The following is a 24,418-nucleotide window of genomic DNA, read 5'->3' on the forward strand; positions in this document are numbered from 1 at the left end:
CTGATCTGTAAGAGCAGGTTCCTTTGCTCTTCACTCAGCCCTCTTCCACAAGTTGTTGATCCAAGAGCCATCCCAATAAGTGAGCTCCAGAGAACTCAACCTGTAATAAGAGCTCTATTGATCTTCTTACCTGAAGGAACAGCCTCCTCCCTTCCCTCTCATTTCCAGAGGCGATTAGTTTCAACTCTTTTGATATATTCTTTGCATATCTCTGGAAAAAAATGCTTACGTTGCTACTTTTTGATAATTTGTTTTAGACATTATTCATCAACTTCCCTCTGTAGAGACTGAAGATGTTGTTCTTTTTTATACACACACATACACATACATATACACACACAAACAGACACAGTACATTTTCCATTCACCCATGGTCCAGTAAAGTTAAAATCAATACTCGGTAAATGTACTATTATGACTATACGTAAATGATAAAGTTCAGCAATGTAATATACTATGATTGCTTTTTTCTACTCACATTTTTCTGTCCCTAAAGTTAATATATGTCTTTCTTTTCCATTTGCTTATTTTTCTATGTATTTATTACTAATATTATTTCCAAACACTCCCCCTGTAAATCTCCTCCGGATATATTCAAACAAATTAAGTACTCCATCAATTTCATCTTCTTGAAGATGACTCTTCTAAAGCCTTCTGGCCTGCAATTATCTGGGTAGATTGATTTCTAAGACTACCTCCTGTTTTCTTGGAATATCCCTTTCTTATCACCCTGGGAATTTCCTTTATATCTCTTTTGGATTGGGTTTCTTGTTTTCCTCTTTATTGGTTTACTTCCTTGTTATGGTAGAACATACTCTTCAGTAGTTTCCTTAGAAACAGTTCATGGGAAGTAAATTTTTTGAGATCTTGCTTATCTGAAAAATAGGTTATTTACCTTTGCATTTCGTTGATTTGGGAAGGTGGCTGATCTAACGCCTCCTCCTTCTTTAAGCAGATAACTCTGGTAAAATCTTATCAACTCTGGTAAAATCTTATCAACTCTGGTAAAATCTTATCTCTTATACAGATGAGGAAACTTATACAGATGAGGAAACTGAGGGCTGGAAAGGTTGGGACATGCTTAGTGATAGAGCTGGTTTTAAATCCAGCAGAGTTTCCACCGCAGAGACATGAAAACTGAAGATACCTTTGGAGTAAAGTACACTAAGTCCCCTACACATGAACCAGTTCTGTTCTGAGAGCACATTTATAAGTCCAATTTGTTCATAAGTGCAACAAAGTTAGCCTAAGTACCCAAACTAACACAATCGGCTATATAGTACTGTACCGTAATAGGTTTATAATACTTTTCACGCAAATAATACATAAAAAACAAACACAAAAAATAAAGAAAACATTTTAAAAATCAATTTTTAGCTTTATTAAAAGTGATACATTCACATGATTTAAAAAATAAAATGATACTACAAAACTTATAAAAACAGCAAAACCCAGAAGATCCATGCTTCCTTCTCTACCCCCATTTACTCCCCCCAGAGTCATCCTCTACTCTGAAGTGTTTCTTTTGGTATTTACATTACAATATTTACATTCCTGTAGGGCTTTCACTTTGTTGGGCTTATTTTCCCCTCAATGATTTCTTCAAATTTTCTTTTGTTTAATTGTTTCATTTCTTCCATATTATTTAACAACTATAAAATCCCACCCCATACTGTTTTCCACGTAATCAAATGTATCAGGAATCTATTAGATGCACTTATGTTGTTTTTGTTTGTTTGTTGTTGAATTTTATTTTATTTTTTATACAGCAGGTTCTTATTAGTTATACATTTTATACATATTAGTGTATACATGTCAATCCCAATCTCCCAATTCATCACACCACCACCACCACCCCTGCTGCTTTCCCCCCTTGATGTCCATATGTTTGTTCTCTACATCTGTGTCTCAATTTCTGCCCTGCAAACCGGTTCATCTGTAGCATTTTTCTAGGTCCCACATATATGCATTAATATACAATATTTGTTTTTCTCTTTCTGACTTACTTCACTCTGTATGACAGTCTCTAGGTCCATCCACATCTCTACAAATGACCCAATTTCTTTCCTTTATATGGCTGAGTAATATTCCATTGTATATATGTACCACATCTTCTTTATCCATTCGTCTGTTGATGGGCATTCAGGTTGCTTCCATGACCTGGCTATTGTAAATAGTGCTGCAATGAACATTGGGGTGCATGTGTCCTTTTGAATTGCGGTTTTCTCTGGTTATATGCCCAGTAGTGGGATTGCTGGGTCATATGGTAATTCTATTTTTAGTTTTTTAAGGAACCTCCATACTGTTCTGCATGGTGGCTGTATCAATTTACGTTCCCACCAACAGTGCAAGAGGGTTCCTTTTCCTCCACACCCTCTCCAGCATTTGTTGTTTGTAGATTTTCTGATGATGCCCATTCTAACTGGTATGAGGTGATACCTCACTGTAGTTTTGATTTGCATTTCTCTAATAATTAGTGATGCAGAGCAGCTTTTCATGTGCTTATTGGCCATCTGTATGTCTTCTTTGGAAAAATGTCTATTTAGGTCTTCTGCCCATTTTTGGATTGGGTTGTTTGTTTTTTTAATATTGAGCTGCATGAGCAGTTTATATATTTTGGAGATTAATCCTTTGTCCATTGATTCCTTTGCAAATATTTTCTCCCATTCTGAGGGTTGTCTTTTTGTCTTATTTGTAGTTTCCTTTGCTTTGCAAAAGCTTTTAAGTTTCAGTAGGTCCCATTTGTTTATTTTTGTTTTTATTTCCATTGCTCTAGGGAGGTGGATCAAAAAAGATCTTTCTGTGATTGATATCAAAGAGGGTGCTTCCTATGTTTTCCTCTAAGAGTTTTATAGTGTCCAGTCTTACATTTAGGTCTCTATTCCATTTTGAGTTTATTTTTGTGTATGGTATTAGGGAGTGTTCTAATTTCATTCTTTTACATGTAGCTGTCCAGTTTTCCCAGCACCACTTTTTGAAGAGGCTGTCTTTTCTCCATTGTATATCCTCGCCTCCTTTGTCATAGATTAGTTGACCATAGGTGCGTGGGTTTATCTCTGGGCTTTCTATCCTGTTCCATTGATCTATATCTCTGTTTTTGTGCCAGTACCATATTGTCTTGATTACTGTAGCTTTGTAGTATAATCTGAAGTCAGGGATCTGATTCCTCCAGCTCCGTTTTTTTCCCTCAAGACTGCTTTGGCTCTTCGGGGTCTTTTGTGTCTCCATACAAATTTTAAGAATATTTTGTTCTAGTTCTGTAAAAAATGCCATTGGTAATTTGATAGGGATTGCATTGAATCTGTAGACTGCTTTGGGTAGTAGAGTCATTTTCACAATATTGATTCTTCCAATCCAAGAACATGGTATATCTCTCCATCTGTTTGTATCATCTTTAATTTCTTTCATCAGTAGCTTATAATTTTCTGCATACAGGTCTTTTGTCTCCCTCAGTAGGTTTATTCCTAGGTATTTTATTCTTTTTGTTTCAGTGGTAAATGGGAGTGTTTCCGTAATTTCTCTTTAAGATTTTTCATCATTAGTGTATAGGAATGCAAGAGAATTCTGTGCATTAATTTTGTATCCTGCAACTTTACCAAATTCATTGATTAGCTCTAGTAGTTTTCTGGTGGCATCTTTAGGATTCTCTATGTATAGTATCATATCATCTGCAAACAGTGACAGTTTTTCTTCTTCTTTTCCAAATTGTATTCTTTTTATTTCTTTATCTTCTCTGATTGCCGTGGCTAGGATTTCCAAAACTATCTTGAATAATAGTGGCGAGAGTGGACATCCTTGTCTTGTCCCTGATCCTAGAGGCAATGCTTTCGGTTTTTCACCATTGAGAATGATGTTTGCTGTGATGTTTGTTGTATATGGCCTTTATTATGTTGAGGTAGGTTCCCTCTATGCCCACTTTCTGGAGAGTTTTTATCATAAATGGGTGTTGAATTTTGTCAAAAGCTTTCTCTGCATCTATTGAGATGATCATATGGTTTTTCTTCTTCAATTTGTTAATATGGTGTATCACATTGATTGAGTTGTGTACCCTGAAGGTTCCTTGAATCCCTGGGATAAATCCCTCTTGATCATTTTTAACCTTACAGTACAATACCTTGAAAAGTACAATAGTACAGTACAACAGCTAGCATAAGGGACTGGCATCAAGTGAACAGGCAAGAAGAGTTACTGACTGGAGGAGGGAGAGGAGGTGGGAGTCGGTAGAGCTGAAGGATCGTCAGCAATAGGAGGCGGAGGGCAAGCTGCAGTTTCACTCACACCTGATGTTGACAGCACAGATTCTGGTTCCTTGCTGGACTCAATTCTATCTACCCTCTTTAAAAAAATGACCCAGTGATGTCTGGGTAATTCTGTACCAGCTACATCACCACTGCTTTTACGCTTGCTTCTGGACATCCTGGCTTGAAATAAAGATACTGTACTACTGTACTCCCTCTATACAGTACAGTACAGTAAACAAAAGCGCTACTACTTGTAAAGGATGCAGGCACATGACAATACATGCCAGACACATGAACTAACTTACATGATTGGACATGTGAACGCACACTCACATCTTTGAAAGTTCACAACTTGAAGGTTCGTAGGTAGGGGACTTACTGTAGTTTACCTGGAGGCAGGATGGTGTGAAGTATTCGAGGAGTGCACAGAGCAGACAGATGCCAAGCCTGAGTGTCCTAATGGAGTTCTCTGGCCGGCCTGCTGTCTAAGAGCCACTTCTGAAGTGGCTGCTGCCTGGTCTGTGAGCAGCTGAGATGGCAGGTGTGGACTCTCATCATCTTCTAGGAAAACCAGAGAGCCCATCTCTTTGGGAAAGCACTAGAATGATGCCAAAGGTACCAGTTAAACCAGACCTAGATAGGTTCAGATGTGAGCCTTGCATGAACTGCATCTGCTATAGTCACCAGCACGCCCTCTGGCCACCAATATTCATTTCTCTCTGCCTGTCTCTGCCTCTGCTCTATGCTTCAGGCATGGGACAGTGAGGCTGGTTCTGCCCCAGAAAGTCACCTTGCCTTCTTGAGTGACTCATTCGAGCTTGCCCTCTCTATGTATAGTATCATAGTTTGCTCCCTTTCCAGATTTTTAGTTGCTTCTCCAACAGTGAGAAGCAATTAAAAGCAATCATCCTTGATTTCCTTATTTGATCAAAATATTTAACTAATCTCCCATTTCCACCACACATGGGCATCTCCCTCACCCTGATCAGACTCTTACTCTCCATGCAAGATCAAGGCTGTCCCTTAGAACAGACTCTCAACTCACTCTGCTTGGGCTCTGGCTCTCCATGCCAAGCCAACCTTAGTAAGAACACTTTCCTCACCCTGCCGGAGGTCTCACACCCCACATCACACCACCCTCCCTGGGGATGCCTTCCTTACCCTACTCTGGCTATGACTCTCCCACTTCAGCCTTCATATGAACACCTTCTTAACCCTACTTAGACCCTGACATCCCACTCTGAACCACCAGGTCTCTCCTGGACCCCTCAACCATGGACTCTATCTTGCTCTGTCACATCTAATCACTTTAGGACTGAATTGTTTAGGAAGGAAAGAGGAAGAGAATGAAATGATGGATTAAAAAAATTTAATGGTTATGTGTTTATGTCAATGTGTATGAAAGTATGATTAGTACATCAAACCAGTGGTTTCATAGATATTATTGCTTAGGACAAGGCTAAAGTAAGTTTTTTTTAATCATTTAAAAAATATTAATATTAACTCAGCAACTCCTGTCTGTTCCAGAGGATAAAAACATGGCATTGTTATCATTCTTAGTATTTTACATCAGGGTGTTTTGTCCCCAGAAGTAATCTGTTGGGATGAAGGTATTTCCAAGACAGGCAACCTATTAAGCCACTATCACCCATTAACCTCACAACACAACTGGCATATCGAGTATTCCACTTTAAGTTTTGGAAAGCAGGTTGGAGGTCTTTGAGGGAATAGGAATGCTGTAGACTGAATGTTTGTGTCCCTCCCAAAATTCATATGTTGAGACCTAATTCCCAAGATGATGGTATTTGGAGATAAGGCCTGTAGGAGATGATTAAGTCATGAGCGTGGAGCCCTCATGAATGACATTAGTGCCCTTGTAAAAGAGGCCCCAGAGAGCTCCCTTGTCCCTTTTGCCATGTGTGGTTATAGTGAGGAGACAGCTGTCTATAAGCCAGGAACTGATCCTCACCAGACACTGAATCTGCCAGCACCTTGATCTTGGACTTCCCATCCTCCATAACCGTGAGAAATAAACGTCTGCTGTTTATAAGCCACCTAGTCTATGTTGTTCTGTTATAGCAGCCCAAACAGACTAAGACAAGGAACTAAGTACAGCAAAAGGCATGGTGTTAGAGTGGACCAGCAAGGCAGAGAGAGATTCAGAAAGCAGTGCGAAGACATATTTCTTCATTATAAAGGGACATGTCAACCTCTTCATAATTTCTGAAAGGCTATTGCAATAAAGGTCAAATAATTTTAAAGAAAAACAAGAAAGAGGTATCATGGCAATGAAAATTTGCAATGATGATTTTTTAAACTAGTTGGCAAGGCTCTGACGCTTAGGGCTCAAATGGGAGTGCTATTGATCACCCTGAACCTCTCCAACTGTACACTCACACACACCACCACCACCACCACCTTATCTTCAATAAGCCACTTGGGAAATGCTGATGATAATAGTATTAAATGGCGAATTCCCTGGTGGTCCAGTGGTTAGGACTCAGCGTTTTCACTGCCATGGCCTGGGTTCAATCCCTGGTCGGGGAACTAAGATCCTGCAAGCCCCATGGCACAGCCAAAAAAAAAAGAAAGAAAATTTAAAAAAAACAACAACAGTATTAAATGACTTGGAGTTAAAACATTTGCAACTTGTTGGAGAGGCAACAATAGAATGCTATAGCGACAGCCCTCAAAGTTTGAGGGTTGGCTAGTGAAACCAGCGTGAAAATGTATCCTGATGTATAAGGAGAAAAGAAAGCTGATTTGCAGGAAAATGTAGAGCTCAAAGGACATTTCAACTAAGATACTGGGGAACACACGATTTTCTCAAGATGGATAATTCCCTAGAAAAGTATTCAAGAACAGTAATAGGAAGAATTTAACAACCTGGCAACTGAGCAGGAAACCTCTTGTTTTGAATTTATTTAAAATAAATAGAATCAAACGGTTCCAATTACAGTAGCTGAAACAACATGTTCAGTGCTAAGTTTTATAGATTAATGCCTCTGCGGTTTATGCTCTGATACTCATATAAAATGATTATTGTAGTTATTTGAAACAGTTGTAAATAGTGTCTTACCAAAAAACAACTTTGCTCCTCAATAGCAATTTATACATTATGCTTATTTATTTTTTAATTTCTTTTTCTTTTTTTTTGTTTTTCTTTTTTTAATTATTACTTCCTTCTTTCTTACAAACCCTTGTGTCGAGGGCTGACTCTCAATAGATCACAGCAAGGGAGCTGCTCTGCTACGCATTATGCTTACTTAATCTATAATATTGATCCTGACAATGAGATTGGATTTTTTAAGGAACCCTTATCTTTTAGAGACAATACTAAAATATTTGCATTTGAAATGATAGAATTGTTTCAGATTTGCTTCAAAGTCATCCAGTAGAATGGAGGACAGTGACTTAGACATAGAAATGGTGTAAGATTGGCCAGGAGTAGATACTTGTCTCAGCTGGGTGATGACTACATGGGTTTTGGATATCATTTTTTAAAAATTTTGTGTACATTTGAAATTTTCCATAATACAAAGCTTTAAAAAATAAGATTAGATCCCTTAGGTAAGAAGCTGGGGACTTTTGGTGGTTTTGATGGACGTAGTCTCTAGAGAATAGAATTAAATTCATCCCTCTGATGGGTGGCACATGAAGTCCCTTGAAAAGGTAAAGAAACCAAACTTGGTCACAGACTAACAGGCCTTCATCCTAGATATCTTAACCCTTGGTTCACAGAAAGCCCTGGGACCAGGCTCCTCCATGACTTCCAATTTTCATGGGCATGGGCTGCTCTCACCTTTGAGTCAGGGGTTTTCCTGATTCAGCTTAAGTGGTAAGACTGATTTGGGAAAAGTCAATTGTATAAGAAGGAATACATCTATTTTTTTAATCGATTGTCCAAAAAGAGCTTATTCCAGAGGTTTCATGTTTTCATCTAAAGCAATTATACACATTAGCAGAAACCCTAAGAAAATGTTGGTGGGAGCCTTCTAAACTTCCTTATTTATCTCTCTTCAGAAAAAAAAAATACTCAAAATCAGATGCATTTCCAGATGAAAAATTCATCAGAATATTAATACTTTAACATTTAATTTGGGTGATTCATTTGAAAACTTAGTAATATAATAAAAGTTATTTCAGGCTGCTTGTTGACTTTACATCTTTTTAAATAGCAAAAGAGATTTGATTTCTTTCCAACAATATATCAGTATTCATACAAGACCTTTCTTTCTTTTCTAATGGGGTTTGTTTTGTTTGTTGTAGTTCTCATAGAGTGGAAGGTTCAAGAGGGGGAACTGTGAGAGAGAAAAGAAAAAATTAGATCACCAAAGGCTTTTGTTTGTTTGTTTTTGGCTGCACCTCACTGCATATGGGATTTTAGTTCCCCGACCAGGGATCAAACCCCTGTTCCCTTCAGTGGAAGCACGGAGTTTTTAACGACTGGACCACCAGGAAATTCCCAATCACTAAAGGCTTTGATTGTTAAATTTCCATCCCCATTTAAAGGAATCTTTAGTCATCCACACACATGGGTCCTAGCCCCTCTCTAGAACATCCTTTCTCTGCAGAAGTCAACTCAGTCTTTTTAGCTTTTCCTGCTTTATTTTATGAACTGGTAGTTATTAAACAGTAGGTAGGACATGGTCATCTTTGCAGGCAGCCTTGGAAGCAGCATAGCACAGAAAAGATGTCTGACATCTGGAGCCCAAGAGCAATATTCTAAGCTCAATATGTACATTGGAAGTGGAGATAAATTTGATTAATTTTTAGAAAGTATGAATCCCAATTTCTTCTCCCCCGGAGGACAAGTATACCGCCCTACCACACAGACTTTGGCCTTGACCAGGTGAATCTCTTTGGCCAAAAAATGTGAGCAGACATGATGAGAGCAGGTTTTAAATGTGCTTGTGTGATCTGGCTTCTCTTAGGCTTCTGTGATCTGCCATGGGAAGAACATACACTGAGTAACTGTCCATCACAGAGAATGTGAAGATACACAGAGCAAAACTGAACCCAGCTGAAGCCCGAAGCCAAGCCCAGGCGACCAGCAGCCTGAAGCACAGCTGTGGGCCAAAAAATCTAGAAGCTCTTATTGCAAGTCACTGAACGTCATGATGGTTTGATATGCAGCATTATTGCCTCAGTCGGTGACTAACACAGACATCATCTACATACACAAGGAAATTGAAACCTGGGAGCGGATGCGTTTTCTAGGAAGACTGTGTAAAGCAGTGACTCTTAACCTACTTTAGAGTTATGGACTTTCTTAAGATTTCAATAAATACCTTGATCTGATTCTTCTCCAAGCTTCCTTGATTCCCTATGTCTCTCCCCAGACTTCCATGTGAATCCGCCTGATTGGCAATATCTAGAACATGTCTGAACCACTAGCTGCACGGGACTTGGGGACATGTCATATTAGCCCTAGTTAGCTTTCTAGCCATTGAAACCTAGGAGGAGGCTGCAGTGAGACTTGAGGGGGCCAACCTACTCTTTCTAACACATCACCCTGAGGAGGAGTTGTTTAGGCAGGAGGGGAATGAGGAAGTGAAGCTGGGAAGAATTAGGAGAACCTGGTATCCCAGAAATTATGACAAGAGGCAGTATGAAGAAGTGAAGGGTCAATCACTTAGATTAAATGATGCAGAGAAACACTATGTAAAGTTGTAAAGAATCTGTTGAATTGGGCAATAATGATATCCCTAGAGGCCAGAACAGCGACTGCTTCACGGGGATGGTGAAAAGGTGAGAAGGTAGAGATAAGGAGTCCCACAATATAACTCTTTCCAGAACCTTGGTTGAGAAAGAAAAAGGAAGGATGTGGTTACCATCCGTGTGTCCTTGTGGAATAGTGAATCATTCCCCACTGAGGGACTGGTAAAGCCAGAGGCTAAAAAAGTCTCAATCTCTCTCTTCTTTGTTACTTTCTTCACTGTCTTCTCCTCATTCTCTGAACGAAGGGGTCTTTTCTTGGGTCTCCCAAGTCTTCTTGTGAGTCAACAGAAATGACTCTCATATTCCCTGTGCATTTTCTTGTTGGTTTATCAGAGCCCACAACTGTGGGACAGTTCCCTGAAACAGCTACCATTGCTGTGTCTGTGCTCCACTCTCTCCTGGCCCCGTACAGCCTGCATCTCATTACTACCTCCTGGCAAGGTCTGTCCCTCACTCTGTGCCTTCTTTGCCCTGCAGTTCATATTAATTCTCACACTGCACCCAGAGATCTCAGGCCTCACAGTTTTTTTAAGTCAAACCATTCTTGGCCTCATGGTGTTGGTAAATATTGCTAATAATCTCTCAATATCCATCTTCTCTTCTTCCTGTTAGTAAAAGAACCTCCAAGTTTTCCCTGAGCCTAAACAGAGACTAATTAGTCGGCTTCTCAAGCAGCTAGGTATGACCATGTGATTACATGTGAACCAAAGGGAGTCTCACTCCTCCTTCCTTCCAGGTGGAGAAAGGTGATGGCTGGAGCACTGTTGGAAGCCATGCATTCAGCATGTCAGAGCTGCCCTTCTACCCAGACCACTCACCTCTAGACTGTCAAATAAGGAGAAGATAAAGTTAGGTTTTAGGTAGACCACAGTGTTTGGCTTTAGACTGTGCATTAAATGATACAACAGGCACAAGACCCATCACTCTCCTTAGTCACAATGACTGCGTGGCCGGGCTGCCAACCTCTAGGGCTGGCTTCACAGTGACCACTGCATCTTTCTGGTCTGACCTCTGGTCTGATGGTTTGTTCTCTTCCTCTTAGCAGTCTCCTCTGACTAAAATAACATCTAAAGATGTTTCTCATTTCTCATGATATTTGGAGAATTGGGGGCAAGAATGAATAGCAACTGGTAGGATTCCCCTGGAAGCTTCGTTACCTTGGGAACAATATACATATTCTCCATGGTCCTCTGGCATTGGCATCAGTCAGCTCGCAACAGATCCAAGCTCTACCACTTAACAGTAATGCTAGTTAACCTTCCTGTGTCTCAGTTATAAAATAGAGATAATAATTGTACCTGTCTATAAAAAGTTGCTATGATGATACTTTTAAGCGATTACAGTTCAATGACCTTATTTTTGCAAATTTTGTGGCAAAATAGGACCATATGAACCAGTGCTTGAACCCCTCCCTGGATCTTGGCAAAGATCAGCTCCACAGGAAACCCATCTCTGCCTACTTTATAGGATCATTAGAGGATGACACAATGTAGACCCAGGGCCACTAGCACATAAGGCACATTTATGCTTCTTACACAAAGGTAGGAAGCTCCAGACACATGACTCAGGGCTTGGCCAGCGGAGCAGGGTTAGGTGTCAGCCCTCACTCTTCCCTTGGCTGGGTGCTTACAGCATCACACGAATGCAACGCTGATGGTACACCTGTGAGGTGGGTGTATTCTCCAAGGTGCCCGGACAACAGGCCGGGGGTGACTGGGAACTAAACTGAAGTCCTTTTCTCTTGCCAAATTGTTATGTCTCAGTACGCAGTTACATATGCCTGAGAAGAGGGCATTTTTGCTTTCACACAAAGGCTCTGTCTCTCTGCCAAGCCCTGCGCCCACTTCTTGGGAATGTGCAGAGGTACCATCAGGCTGTGGGTGGCCCAGCACGTTACACCAGCACCTGTGGCAGCCCTGATACCTGGCACCAAATAAGCGCTCTGCAAGTACCCGTGCTGCGCTCTGGGGCCTCTCATTCTTTCCAGCCTGTGTGATCTTTTCCTTACTTGCTCACTCTTGCATAACACAAGGTCAAGTTAATTTGCATATTTTCAAGGAAGCAATCGGAAACCTAAGTTGCTCCAGGGAATTGCTTTACCAGTGTGTCCCTGGGCTTTATGGTGGGGGTCCACACAGACAACACCTTTGGGATTTTGCCAGGCTCCTCGGCTGTCTGCATCGACACACCGCTGGGAAGGAATTTGGAGTTGCAGCACCCGGGGAACACCCAGAACTCATTTTAGGCAAGGCCAAGCCAAAGGACTGTCCCTGGCCAGTACCGGAACCTGGAGGCAGGGGGCGTGGGAGGCCAAATATCAATGCCTCTCGACATCAGATTTGTCTTTTGGTGCCTTGGTGCGAAAGCTTGAAGCATTTCTTAAAGAGCCTGTTCTCTAAAAACCAGCCACTAGAGGGTACTTTAGGGTCTCTTTCTCTGCAGTCTGTCCTGCTGTGAACTGACAGGTTTGCCGAGCTGCTTTGGACCTTACCAGGCCTGCCAAGGGATTGAGGACAGTTTTACCTCACAGGTTAGTATATGAAGGTGGACAGCAGGAGAGCAGATGCCTTGGGCATCCACCTACATTATTTCTGTCAAGTGAGTTACCCTTAGACATTCAATTTCTCCATCAAAGGAAACATACATTTAAAATTTTGAGGGCTTCCCTGGTGGCGCGGTGGAAAAGAATCCGCCCGCCAATCCAGGGGACACGGGTTCGATCCCCGGTCCAGGAAGATGCCACATGCCGCAGAGCAGCTAAGCCTGTGCACCACGAGTACTGAGCCTGCGCTCTAGGGCTCGCGAGCTGCACCGACTGAAGCCCGCACACCACAACTACTGAAGCCCTCACACCTAGAGCCGGTGCTCCTCAACAAGAGAAGCCACTGCAATGAGAAGCCCGCGCACCGCAACAAAGAGTAGCCCCCGCTCGCCGCAACTAGAGAAAGCCTGTGCATAGCAACGAAGACCCAATACAGCAAATAAATAAATAAATTAATTAATTAAAAATTTTGATAATATAAAGGCTAATTTATACTCCCAGCAACAGTATTTGAAAATTAACTGTTGATCCACACCCTCATTAACATTGGACATGAACAATCTTGTAAATTTTTCTAACATGATGGATTTAAAATACATATGGAGCACATTTTCTTGTTTTTAATGAGTATCGCTATTTTGTCTGTTCCTATCCTGTCAATATTCTTTGCCCTACATAGATATTAAAAATGATATGTAGGGCTTCCCTGGTGGCACAGTGGTAGAGAGTCCACCTGCCGATGCTAGGGGACACAGGTTCGTGCCCCGGTCCGGGAAGATCCCACATGCTGCGGAGCGGCTGGGCCCATGGGCCATGGCCGCTGAGCCTGCGTGTCCGGAGCCTGTGCTCCGCAACGGGAGAGGCCACAACAGTGAGAGGCCCGCGTACCCCCAAAAAATAAAAATAAAAAAAAAATTAAAATGATATGTATTTTTTAATCCACAAAGTCTCCCTGTACAAAGGAAATATGGTTTCCATCTAGCTCTGTCCTACTGGAATACGTTGCCACCTTAGCCCAGTCCTCATTCTCTTCCAAACACACTTTGTCCTTCTTACAAGGACAGTGTTTGCTGTGTGCAACTGCTCTCCTCTCCTCATTTTGTGACAGAGCCTGTGGATATGTTAGTACTGTCTGCTGTAGATGAAAACCTCCTGGAAGGCCACACCTGGTTTGCTTACTTGCTCTGTTAAGCAAAATGTATGCTACTCAATAAGTGTTGCGATTGACAAAGATAGGTTTCAGACTTGGCTTCTTCCCAAAGGAGTACACCGAATATGTGATTCTGACCACAATTAATGTGTAAAACAGGGAATGTGGCTAGCATCTATGCCAAAGGAAAAATAAGCACTGAAGCAGGGAGCTGCCCCCTGTTGATTTAAACAAACAAACTTATTAGTCTAACTTCATAGTCTGTAGCAACTTATAAAGTTATTTTAAGTGTCAACTCTAGTTTCAGATGATCTAAGGATTTCTTTTTCACTTAAAAAAAAGTTTTTCAGATTATACGTATTGCTTTTCAAAAAAAATGTGATCACTGAAGAAAATTAACAATTTCTGGAAGCCACGTGTTCCAGAAGCAAGGCTATAACACGGAAGAAGCCTCCATCCTAGACTCACCACTTAGAAGAGAAAAGATAATCCAATTGGCATCGGACTATGACCTGAGTGAAAAACAAACCTCAGTGTGCTGCTGCACAGAGCCCAGGGATGCGTTAAAAAAATAAGTGAATGGAAGACCGGCAAGTTGCTTCCAACTTTCCGTTATTGTAAGGAAACGGCAACAATTTGGTTATTGTCAATTATGTTGCTAAAATAAGTAAGAAGTATAGTACTGGGGTTTTTTTTCCTGTTTTAAATAAGCAGAGGGCTTCCCTGGTGGCGCAGTGGTTGAGAGTCCGCCTGCCGATGCAGGGGACACGGGTTCGTGCCCCGGTCTGGGATGATCCCACATGCCGTGGAGCTTCTGGGCCTGTGAGCCATGGCCGCTGAGCCTGTGCGTCCGGAACCTGTGCTCCACAACGGGAGAGGCCACAACAGTGAGAGGCCCGCGTACCGCAACAACAACAACAACAACAAAAAAGTTTAAATAAGCAGATGGTGATTATTTTCTTCTTTATATTTTCCCATAATTTTATAGTTTTCTACAGAGAACTGTTCTTTTAAAAAAAAATAAGAATATTTGGAAAGAGATAAGCAGCATTATCTGGACAATGACTCCTGAAGTTGAGGTTGTTTGGCCATGGACTTCCTGGAACAGGGCTTCCTCTTTCCCATGGGAGGGTCTGTGCCCCAACCCAGCCCCCTGGGGGTTAGGGGCTATAGTTCCCCCAGTTCTACGAAGCCAATGTCTAAAACAGCTGCCAGGAGCCCACATTCTCAGACAAGTGCTACACAACCTGCACTGTAACTCAGACTACATGGAACCTAGGTCTGTGTGTTCACACTGGATGAAGCCCACTGGCTGACATGCTGGACTTATGCATACAACACTTCAGATCAATGTCTCATTTTTTTGTTGTTATTCATCATGTTTTTTAAAAATTTTAATGTTTTACTAAGTAATATATTTATATGGATAAAAATTCAAAAGATACCAAAGGGTAGAGTTAAAACTCTCCCCTCTAGGGACTTCCCTGGTGGTTCAGTGGTTAAGAATCTGCCTGCCAACGCAGGGGACACTGGTTCGAGCCCTGGTCCAGGAAGATCCCACATGCCACAGAGCAACTAAGCCCATGTGCCACAACTACTGAGCCCATGTTCCATAACTACTGAGCCTGCAAGCCTAGAGCCCATGCTCCACAACAAGAGAAGCCACTGCAATGAGAAGTCCATGCACTGCAACGAAGAGTAGCCCCCACTCACCGCGACTAGAGAAAGCCCACATGCAGCAATGAAGACCCAGCAGAGCCAAAAATAAAATCAAAAACAAAACAAAAAAATCTCCCCTCTGTCCCTCAGTTGTCTTCCCCAGAGGCAATTAATTTTGTTTCTTTCATATCTATAAAGAGGTTATAATTGATTATAACTTGAGCATAGCAACCAAAGTAAGTAACAAATGAGGTTCCTTGTATTCTTTGATTTTTAAAGGTATTTCTTTAAAAGATAAAAACACATGATAAAAAAACTAATCTGAAACAAACAAACAAACAAAAAAAACCTAATCTGTAAGACAAAGCTAAAATGAAAAGTACAAGCCTCCCTTGCACATTACACCCCATTTTTAGCCCTTCTCCCCAAAAACATCCACAGTCATCAATTTCTTATAATCCTCCTCAAAACAGGCTCATGCATATATGCCATAAACATCAACAAATTAAACAGATACATGGACGTACCAAATACACATTTCTGACTCTTAATTTTTTCATTTAATTATATATCTTGGATGTATTTCCATAGCAGTACATAAAGCACATAACCTTCCTTCTTTCTTTTGAAAGGATGAATCATAGAGTTTTCAGTATTCTATTGGATGATTTTAGTTTGTTACTAGCTTTTGCTATTACAAACAATATTTTTCCTACCATCTCCCCCACAATGTTTTTCTAATGAGAGTCTGTATGTGTGTGTGTGTGTTATAATTTTGCAACTGTGAATGTTTGTAAGCCTAAGTTTCCAGGTAAGTGAATATTCTTTATTTTTATTTTTTCTTTCTAAAAAGAAGGGGAAGTTTCAAAAGAAATTGTCTATTGTCATTCTTTTCCAAAACATTTATACCTTCATCTTTAGGCATCATTTTCCAATAATTTCTAGGAAAACAAGTTTTTATGATTATTTTTGCTACAGATTCTATTAACATTAATTTAATAACATTTCTCTCCTTCTTGAGTTTTTCATCTTATTTTAGTTTAGCTCGATTATTTTGTGTTGAATTTGAATGAACATTTCTCCCTGGCCTGTTTCCCACAAAATGCCCTTGGAATGTGGAAATTACCTGAGCATTATTCCACGGTGACTACGCATCATCTGATAATATTTGATAATGGACAAAATAGTTGCTGTTGTGTTAGAATTAAATGAAAGAGGCTACATTTAATAAGCTGACAAGATCGAATATAGAAGTGTATAGAAGTGAGTGCCTTTAGGAAGTTTTCATTTCAGTCTAGGTAAAATTAATTTAAACACAAATGGAATCACTAGATAAAGATATAGCTTACCGTAACTGCCTCAAGTAAATTTCATTTTTGGCCTTTGAACAAAGTTCACAGGAAATTCAAGGACAAGTTTGACCCATCCTTTTTTTGTTCCTAAAATTCTTTCCTTAGTAGTGTAATGTTATTAATACTCATAAATTTTTACCCTAAAGTGATGTTTAAGATAATATATTAACCTTACTTGATTCCAGTAGGCTTTCATCAATTTCCAGATTGAAGTCTAAGGCAAATATATTTCAATCTTTTGAAAAAACTGGATTGTTTCAGAAGAATATTTTATTGGAGAGAAAACTAACCTAGCAAATGGGGAAAAAAAAAAAAAAGAGTTCCTACCATTTTCTCCCAATAATCTCATCACTTAGCACTTCAAAATGTAACTGTAGGGAGTGCCCTTCCAGTCAGAGCTGAGTGGCTCCTATTAAACTGCCCCTCCACATATGACAATATAAAACACTAGGAAAAAAAATAAGAAGCAGCTAAAAGCAGAACTGACAAAAACAGGAAGATTCTGGAAGGGAGTTAACACTTCGAAGCAGGGAAGGAGTAGGGAGGGAGCTTCCCACATTTTATGGCCCTTAGCCTGAGACCACACAAGGCTGTGCAGCATGGGGGTAACTAGAGCTCTGTTAGAAAGACTACAACATTTCTGGCTTGAAGAACCAGAGGTCAGAGTTTGAGGCAACCACATCCTTTGGAAAATGAGGTGGGAAATGGCAGAAAAGAGATAGCTAGAGAGGAAGAAGCTTATATTCTGTGTTTAAACTTACATCACGGATAATCTCTGAATCATGATTGTGCAAGGCAGACTCAAAAGAGCCCAGCTAAAGCCAAAAAAAACAACTGAACTCGGATTTGAGCTTCTACTACTGCGATCAATATCATGTTTGGAGTTTGAGTCTCACCACGTTTACTGCCCATTTAAAAAGAAAATCAATACCTTGGAGGACTGTAACAGAATCCAGTTTTCATAACATAATATTTACAACATCTAGGTTGCAGTCCAAAATTACTTGGCAATCCAAAAATGAGTAAATAAACAAGCCAGGAAAATGTGATCCATTGTCATAAGAGAAACAATCAATAAAGACTGGCACTAAGGTGTCTAAATGTTGGAATGAATGAGCAATGCTCTAAAAGCAGCAATTAGAACTATGCTCAGTGAGGTAAAGGAAAAGATGCCCATCATGATCTAAATGATAGTAAATATCAATAAAGAAATAGAAAATATATATAATAAAGAAAAATTTGAGAACTGAAATTTACACTATCTATTTAGAAGATGAATTTGATAGCAAAATTAAGATTATAGGATAGGAGTCAGTAAACTTAAATACAGTTTGACAGAAGTTATACAGTCTGAAAAACACAAAGAAAAAATTGGAAACAATTAATAAAGCCATGTGGGTATTTGGGACTATATGAAGGGGCCTAACATATGAGTAATTGGATTCTCAGGGAGAGATGAGAAAGATAATGGAACAGAAAAAAAAAAAATTGAAGAAATACTACCTGAAAATTTCTCAAATTTGTTAAAAGACATAAATTTGCAAATTCAAGAAGCTCAACAAATGTCAAACCTGATGAATAATTATAATAATATTTTTTAAATCTCTAGGCACATCACTGTCAAATTATTGACAACCAAAGAGAAAGAAAAATTTTGACAGCAACCAGAGAAAAATGACACATTATATATACAGGGAAACAATGATTTGAATAATTGATCATTTCTCATCAAACACAATGGAGGCCAGATAACCACAGAACAACATTTTAAAAGTGTTGAAAGGAAAAAGCTGTCAACTGAGAATCCTATACCCAACAAAAATATCCCTCAAGGATGAAATGAAGTAAAGACATTAAAAAACAAAACAAGACAAAAACAAACAAACAAAAAAAAACAACTAAGAGAACGTATCTCCAGTATACCTGCACTAAAAAAATGCTAAAGGAAGTTCTTCAGGCTTAGGGAAATGAGATAAGATGAAAACTTAGATCTCTGGGAGGACTGAAGAACATTGGGGTAAAGGTAAATATGTGGGTAAATATAAAAGACTATTTTTCCTCTTAATTTCTTTAAAATACATATCACATGCCAGTTTTATCTTGTCATAATGCAATACATTTTACTACTGTAATGTAAAGGACCGGAGGCATGGTTAAATGGTAGGTGAAATGGTACAATATTATCTCAACCAAACAGTAAAAATTAAGGATGTATATTGTAATCCATTAGGCCACACACCAAAAAATCCTGTCAAGAGGAATAACAAAAACCCAAAAGGTAAATTTAAAATAAAATTCTTTTAAAAGTCATTTAATGTAAAAGAAGGCAGAAAAGGAGAAACAGAAGAAGAAAAAGCAGAGGGAACAAAACAGAAAACGTAGAGTAAAGTGGTAGGTTAAACCCAACCATATCAATAATTACCTTAAATGTAAGTGTGCTAAATACTCCCTATCAAATTAAAATGCAGAGAATGTACTTTTAAAAAAAGTCCCAATTACATGCTGTCTATAAGAGATGCTGTTTAAATATAAACACGACTATAGACTTATTTTAGGTCAAGCTTAGCAAATCGTTTTCAAACGTTCTCAAAGTTCCCACCTAACTCTCCCCCAAAGTACTTCCTTCCTAACTGGATTAATGTTCTATCCTGTAGCATTAATTACTGCACTCATTTTTATTAATCCCCATAACCATAGGTCAAGAGAATAAAAGCAGCTGTCCAAGCAAACACACATTCAACATTATCTCTAAAGCCCACGGAGCAAAAAAAGATAAAGATTCAAAAAAGTTCTCCCCACTGTCTGGTTTCTGATGATTCTGGAATAAGGTGTGAACATAATTGCCATATCCAGGAGAGGGTGGAATATGTAGAATCAATCAATTCATCACCCAATCTTCCAGTAATATTTAGTTCAAGCAAGAAACTCCTTTAGAACTATTAAGGATGATGTTATCCCTCACTTAAATTCACTTAACAGACATTGAAGGAAAGCAATTCATACTCAAGTACATACTCAAGGTCATCCTCTGAAATTATAAAATATGAAAGCTCCACGTGGCCCCCTAACACTCAACATCTTGCTTTGTCATTGCCGGCTCCCTTGTTTTACTTGCTTTTGGATTTTATATATATATATATATATATTTGGAAATAATAGCTATCTCTTAACTAACCAAGCTTTATGATATACTTTAGATTAGAAACTTTTCAAAAGGCCTGTTTAGTTTTTCACAATACAAGAATACATCTACAAAATAACATTTTAATTTCCATTAAGTTTTCTTAGAAATAATGCCAGTATCACCAATACGATCATAACCACAGCAGCATGCTTTAAGACCTAAAAGTGAATCTTTACTATGTCAAATGTGATGACATGCCCCCCAAAATAGAGAATTCTTATCCATGAGGGTAATCGTAAATCATCTTCTAGTACTTACTTCATGAAGCCACTTTCTTCAGAAAACGCCCAATTCCCTCAAGTTCTATCAGTTTGGTTACCAAATACTGCCAAACATGTAATTACAGATATTTGTAGCAGTTGAACAAATAGAATAATTATTATATTTCACAATTTACATAGCTGATTTTATATACCTATATCTATATCCATAGTTATATCTATATAATGTTACTAACATTTATAGAACTATATTTCCCCTGAGAAATTTCATAGGGTAGGGCTACATTCCATTCATGCCTCCCCTGTCATAGTTACATATATGAGACTTTCTGGTGGAAGATGGCAGATGAGAGAGGATGGATGAAGGGTCATTCCCAGGTTTTTTGATTTGGTACCTGAATTAAAGTTTTGGCCATTCACTTAATACAAGAGAATCAAAGGAGGAAACATGAAGCGTTTGAACCTGGACATATTGACTTTGAAGTACAAATAAGTTGGTCTAGAGTTCAGATGAAATAACTGCAGTGGAGAGGAAGACTCAAGGGTCATCAGAGCACAAGCGATAATGGAAATCAGGACCATGGACGTGATCATTTGGGAGACTGTGCGGAGTCAGAGGAGAAGGCCGTGGATGGAGCCCTGGGACACACCAACATCTAGGGGCCACATGGAGAACAAGAAGGGGACAGGGAAATGATAAAGGAAACTTTCACATACTGAGGTATGAGGAAGTCACTCTGGCTTATGCATGAGTTAACTTGAATTTTATGGTAACTAAAACAGCCTGTTTGTGGCGTATCAAACATACATCGTATGTCTGCTTTAATTATGAAAGAAAAGGGAGCACTGACCAGAAGTAAAGAATGTCCATGTTAAAAATAAAGATTAAATGCCTTCCTTCCTGGGATGCTAATGCTGGTACTCCTTCAATGACAAGACTCCCTCCCCAGATGCCAAGGCCATACTAACTCCCTGCGTACGTGCTGATACGGGCTTTTTGAAACCTTGAAGGAATTTATCCCTGACTTGTTGAATGTTCTTTGTTCTGACAACATATGAAACTGTGTTTAAAACCATGCTTCTCTGTACCTTTCTTCTGGCCTCTGCTGGTGGCCAGCCATCCTTGGCATTCCTTGGCTTGATGCAGAATAACTCCAATCTCTGTCTCAGTAGTCACATGGCATTCCTCCTGGGTATCTGTGTCCAAATTTCCCTCTTCCTATAAGGATAGCAGTCATTGGATTAATCCAGTCTGACCTCATCTTACCTTGATTAAATCTGCAAAAACAGTATTTCCAAATAGGGTCATATTCTGAAGTTCTGGGTGGACACGAATTTTTAGAGGACACTATTCAACCTAGTACACCATCCTAAGGGTATGATGGCAGATTTACAGGTGCTATAGTAACTAGTCTCTAGAAAAAGGAATATATTCAAGAAATTAGAGTGGTGCACAAAATAAATGAATTTTATGTGGACACCTGTTTGAGGATGTCATTGAGAGGACGTGACCTCCAGTTGACCCTCCAGCCCCAGGCAATTAGAGCCTCTTTATCCCCTCCCCTGTCCTTGGAATGTATGTTCTGTCCACTGTTCCTGTACCAGGAGCCATTTTCAAGGATGTAGCCTTGAGAGAGCAATGTGTTGTTGAGATCATGTGGTCTGTACACTGGACTGAACCCCATTAAGGCTTCTATGTAAACTTTTAAGAATCTGGCAGGCAGGAGAGGAGATGTATTTATCTTGCTTCCGCCTGAGACAAGCCTTCTATGTAAATTCCCTGCCTATTAACACTGCCATCTACCAATCTGAATGGGTCTACCTCTCCTTGACCTTTGTGTAAGGTGGAAAGTTTAGAATTTCACTAGGGGAATTCCCTGAGGTCATGAACCAACAGCACCGATTTTTTGTAACTCAGTTTCTTTCAATTGTTACAGGAGCCCAAAGTAAGTGAAGACTCACTTTGCAGAAATTCATCACACTCAATATTTTTTATTTGGCATCTCATCTGCTATAAGAAACACCCCTCTGAACTGTTTCTGTAAAGAAGAAATTAACATTTTTTTTCACTCAGTGAAACAGAGAATCAGAAAGCCTTCCTAACCCTTCCTAACCCTTGGGTAGCCATGCAGATGGCTAAACTAATGGCTCTAAAAAAACTCTTGGACTCCATTAAAAAAAAACTCTTGGACTCCATTAGTTTAGCCATCTGTGTGGCTACAGAACCTCTGTCAGACCAGGTAACCAAATGTAAAATAGCTAGTGGGAAGCAGCCACATAGCACAGGGGGATCAGCTCCCTGCTTTGTGACCACCTAGAGGGGTAGGATAGGGAGGGTGGGAGGGAGGGAGACGAAAGAGGGAGGGGATATGGGGATATATGTATATGTATAGCTGATTCACTTTGTTATACAGCAGAAACTAACACACCACTGTAAAGCAATTACACTCCAATAAAGATGTTTAAAAAAAAACCAAACTCTTGGAGTAATGAGAGGTGTGGCAAAGGACCATTCATTTATTTAGACAAAAGTACCTTTAACTGCATTATCATCAAACATTTACTATATGGAGCATAGTAATGCTGTCTTTGTGGCACCATTAGATATGATGTGTATTTAGGCCTAAAAAGAATTCTTTCCCTGGGATGGCATTGGGAGACCAAAAAATGACATAAAGGAGCAAAAAGGACAAACATAAAAGTAACATTTGGGCTGATTCTGACATTATTTTGAGCCATCCAGTCAATTCCATAAGTGATTCTAAGATATGATTCATGGGCGACCCTTCTTGATTACTCGTGGCTCCCCCTGTCCCTGCCATCTGTGGTACTTTGCGGTACCTGAATCCCACCAGGCTTAGCTGACCAAAAACTAGGCCCCATGAACAAGCCTCCGGAGCTGCGGGGCATCACTTCCCGACACCTGAGCCCCCCACTCTCCTCTCTGGGTCCAAGGCTACCACCATAGGAACCGTATTCAGTTGGTTTCCATACCAGCTCCAAAGTCGATAAGCCTTTACAGAGTCCATCATATAACTACGAGGAGAGGGCAAATATGCATGTCAAAGGCCCTGTATTTGAAATACGTATTTCAAAGTCTGGACGGCATTATTAAGAGGAAAAGTAAGCCATGCTGCAGCACACACAGCTCTTTGTGAAACTAAGGTTTCAGGACAGTTGTGCAGGCGAGACTGTGACAGAGTGTTTCTAGAGAGGAACGCAAAGCAGGATCCTAGAACTACTTTTTATTTGTATTGCTCTGAACGCCAAACGGAAACACAGTAGGAAGTTTGTCTGGGGCGCTTGTCTTTTACCCAAAGACTTTCTGCCCGGGAGCCCAGGGGTTCTGCCTCTAGGTTGGGATAACAAGTGGCCCCGCGGGATCCCACCGGCTTCGCTCTGCGCCCGCGGGGTGGCCGGCCGGCGGGGTCCGCGGGGTGGCCGGCCGGCGGGGTCCGCAGCGCGGCACGGGGGCGCGATGCCCGGCCTGACGAGTTTTCGGTTTCCACTTTTCCTTTCCAGGCCTCTCCCACTTCCTTTCCCCCCGGTCCCCACGTCCGGGGGCCCGCACCTCTGCAGGGTCCCGTCCGCTCCCCCCGGGGACCCAAAGGAGGCGAATTCCTGTGGGTCCCAGGAGTGCCAAGAGTGCGCAGCGAGACGGGAAATTGCAAAAGTCCTCGCCCCTCTGCCCTCCCCCGCGGCTTTCCCGTAACTCCCGCCCCTGGGCGCGCGCCCCGCAGCTGATTCATTGCCCGGGCGCGGGGCCGGCCCTGCACGTCCACACCCGCGCTCGCCCCCGCCTCGCACCGCGGCGGCAGCCAAGCCGACGACTCAGCCCGGCTCACGGAGCCTTACCGCCCGCGGGGTGAGTACCCACCCGACCGCCCGTCCCGCTCCCCTCCGCGCGCCCCGCCTCCCTCCGTGGCTCTTCCGACGGACGGACCTGGGTGGCGTCCGGTAGAATCCGACCCCATTGCCGGCCCTTCCCGGCTGGACGCGGCCCGGAGCTCAGCCATCTTCTCCCCTGCTTGGCGCCGAGGCCCCGCGTTTGCTTTGGTTCGCGATTCGCTCTGCTCCGAGACGGTGCTTTGAGGGGTCCTCACCCGTGGCGCGCCAGCCTGGTGCGTAACACTGGAATACTAATTTTTCCCAGAGCGCACGCTGCTGGGGACACCACGACGGTTCCTACCCTGCTTTTACGTTCGCCATCCCACCGCCTCTTTCGCAGGTAGTTGGGAGTTAAAATTCCCATTTGACCCACTTTTGCCTCTCTCCCAACACTCCAGAGTGAACTGCTGTCTCCAGCCTCCCCTCACGCTCCCTTAACCCCCACCTGACAGTCATTCCT

General features: G+C 41.0%; 1 protein-coding gene across 2 annotated transcripts in view; it reads left to right on the forward strand.

Annotated features, from left to right (window-relative positions):
* The first annotated feature begins 23,835 nt into the window (after nt 1-23,835).
* OSMR (oncostatin M receptor) overlaps nt 23,836-24,418 on the forward strand; it is a 56,099-nt gene continuing 55,516 nt past the window's right edge. Inside the window, exon 1 of one of the 2 annotated variants that reach the window (XM_082652470.1) lies at nt 23,836-23,935. The gene's annotated coding sequence lies outside the window, so the exon portion shown is untranslated. Of the gene's footprint in view, nt 23,936-24,265; nt 24,299-24,418 lie in introns of those variants that run through there. The other variant, XM_082652471.1, reaches the window with a different exon arrangement.

The sequence above is a fragment of the Grampus griseus genome, assembly GCF_964374135.1.
Source record: "Grampus griseus genome assembly, chromosome: 3".
Classification (NCBI taxonomy): Eukaryota; Metazoa; Chordata; class Mammalia; order Artiodactyla; family Delphinidae; genus Grampus; species Grampus griseus.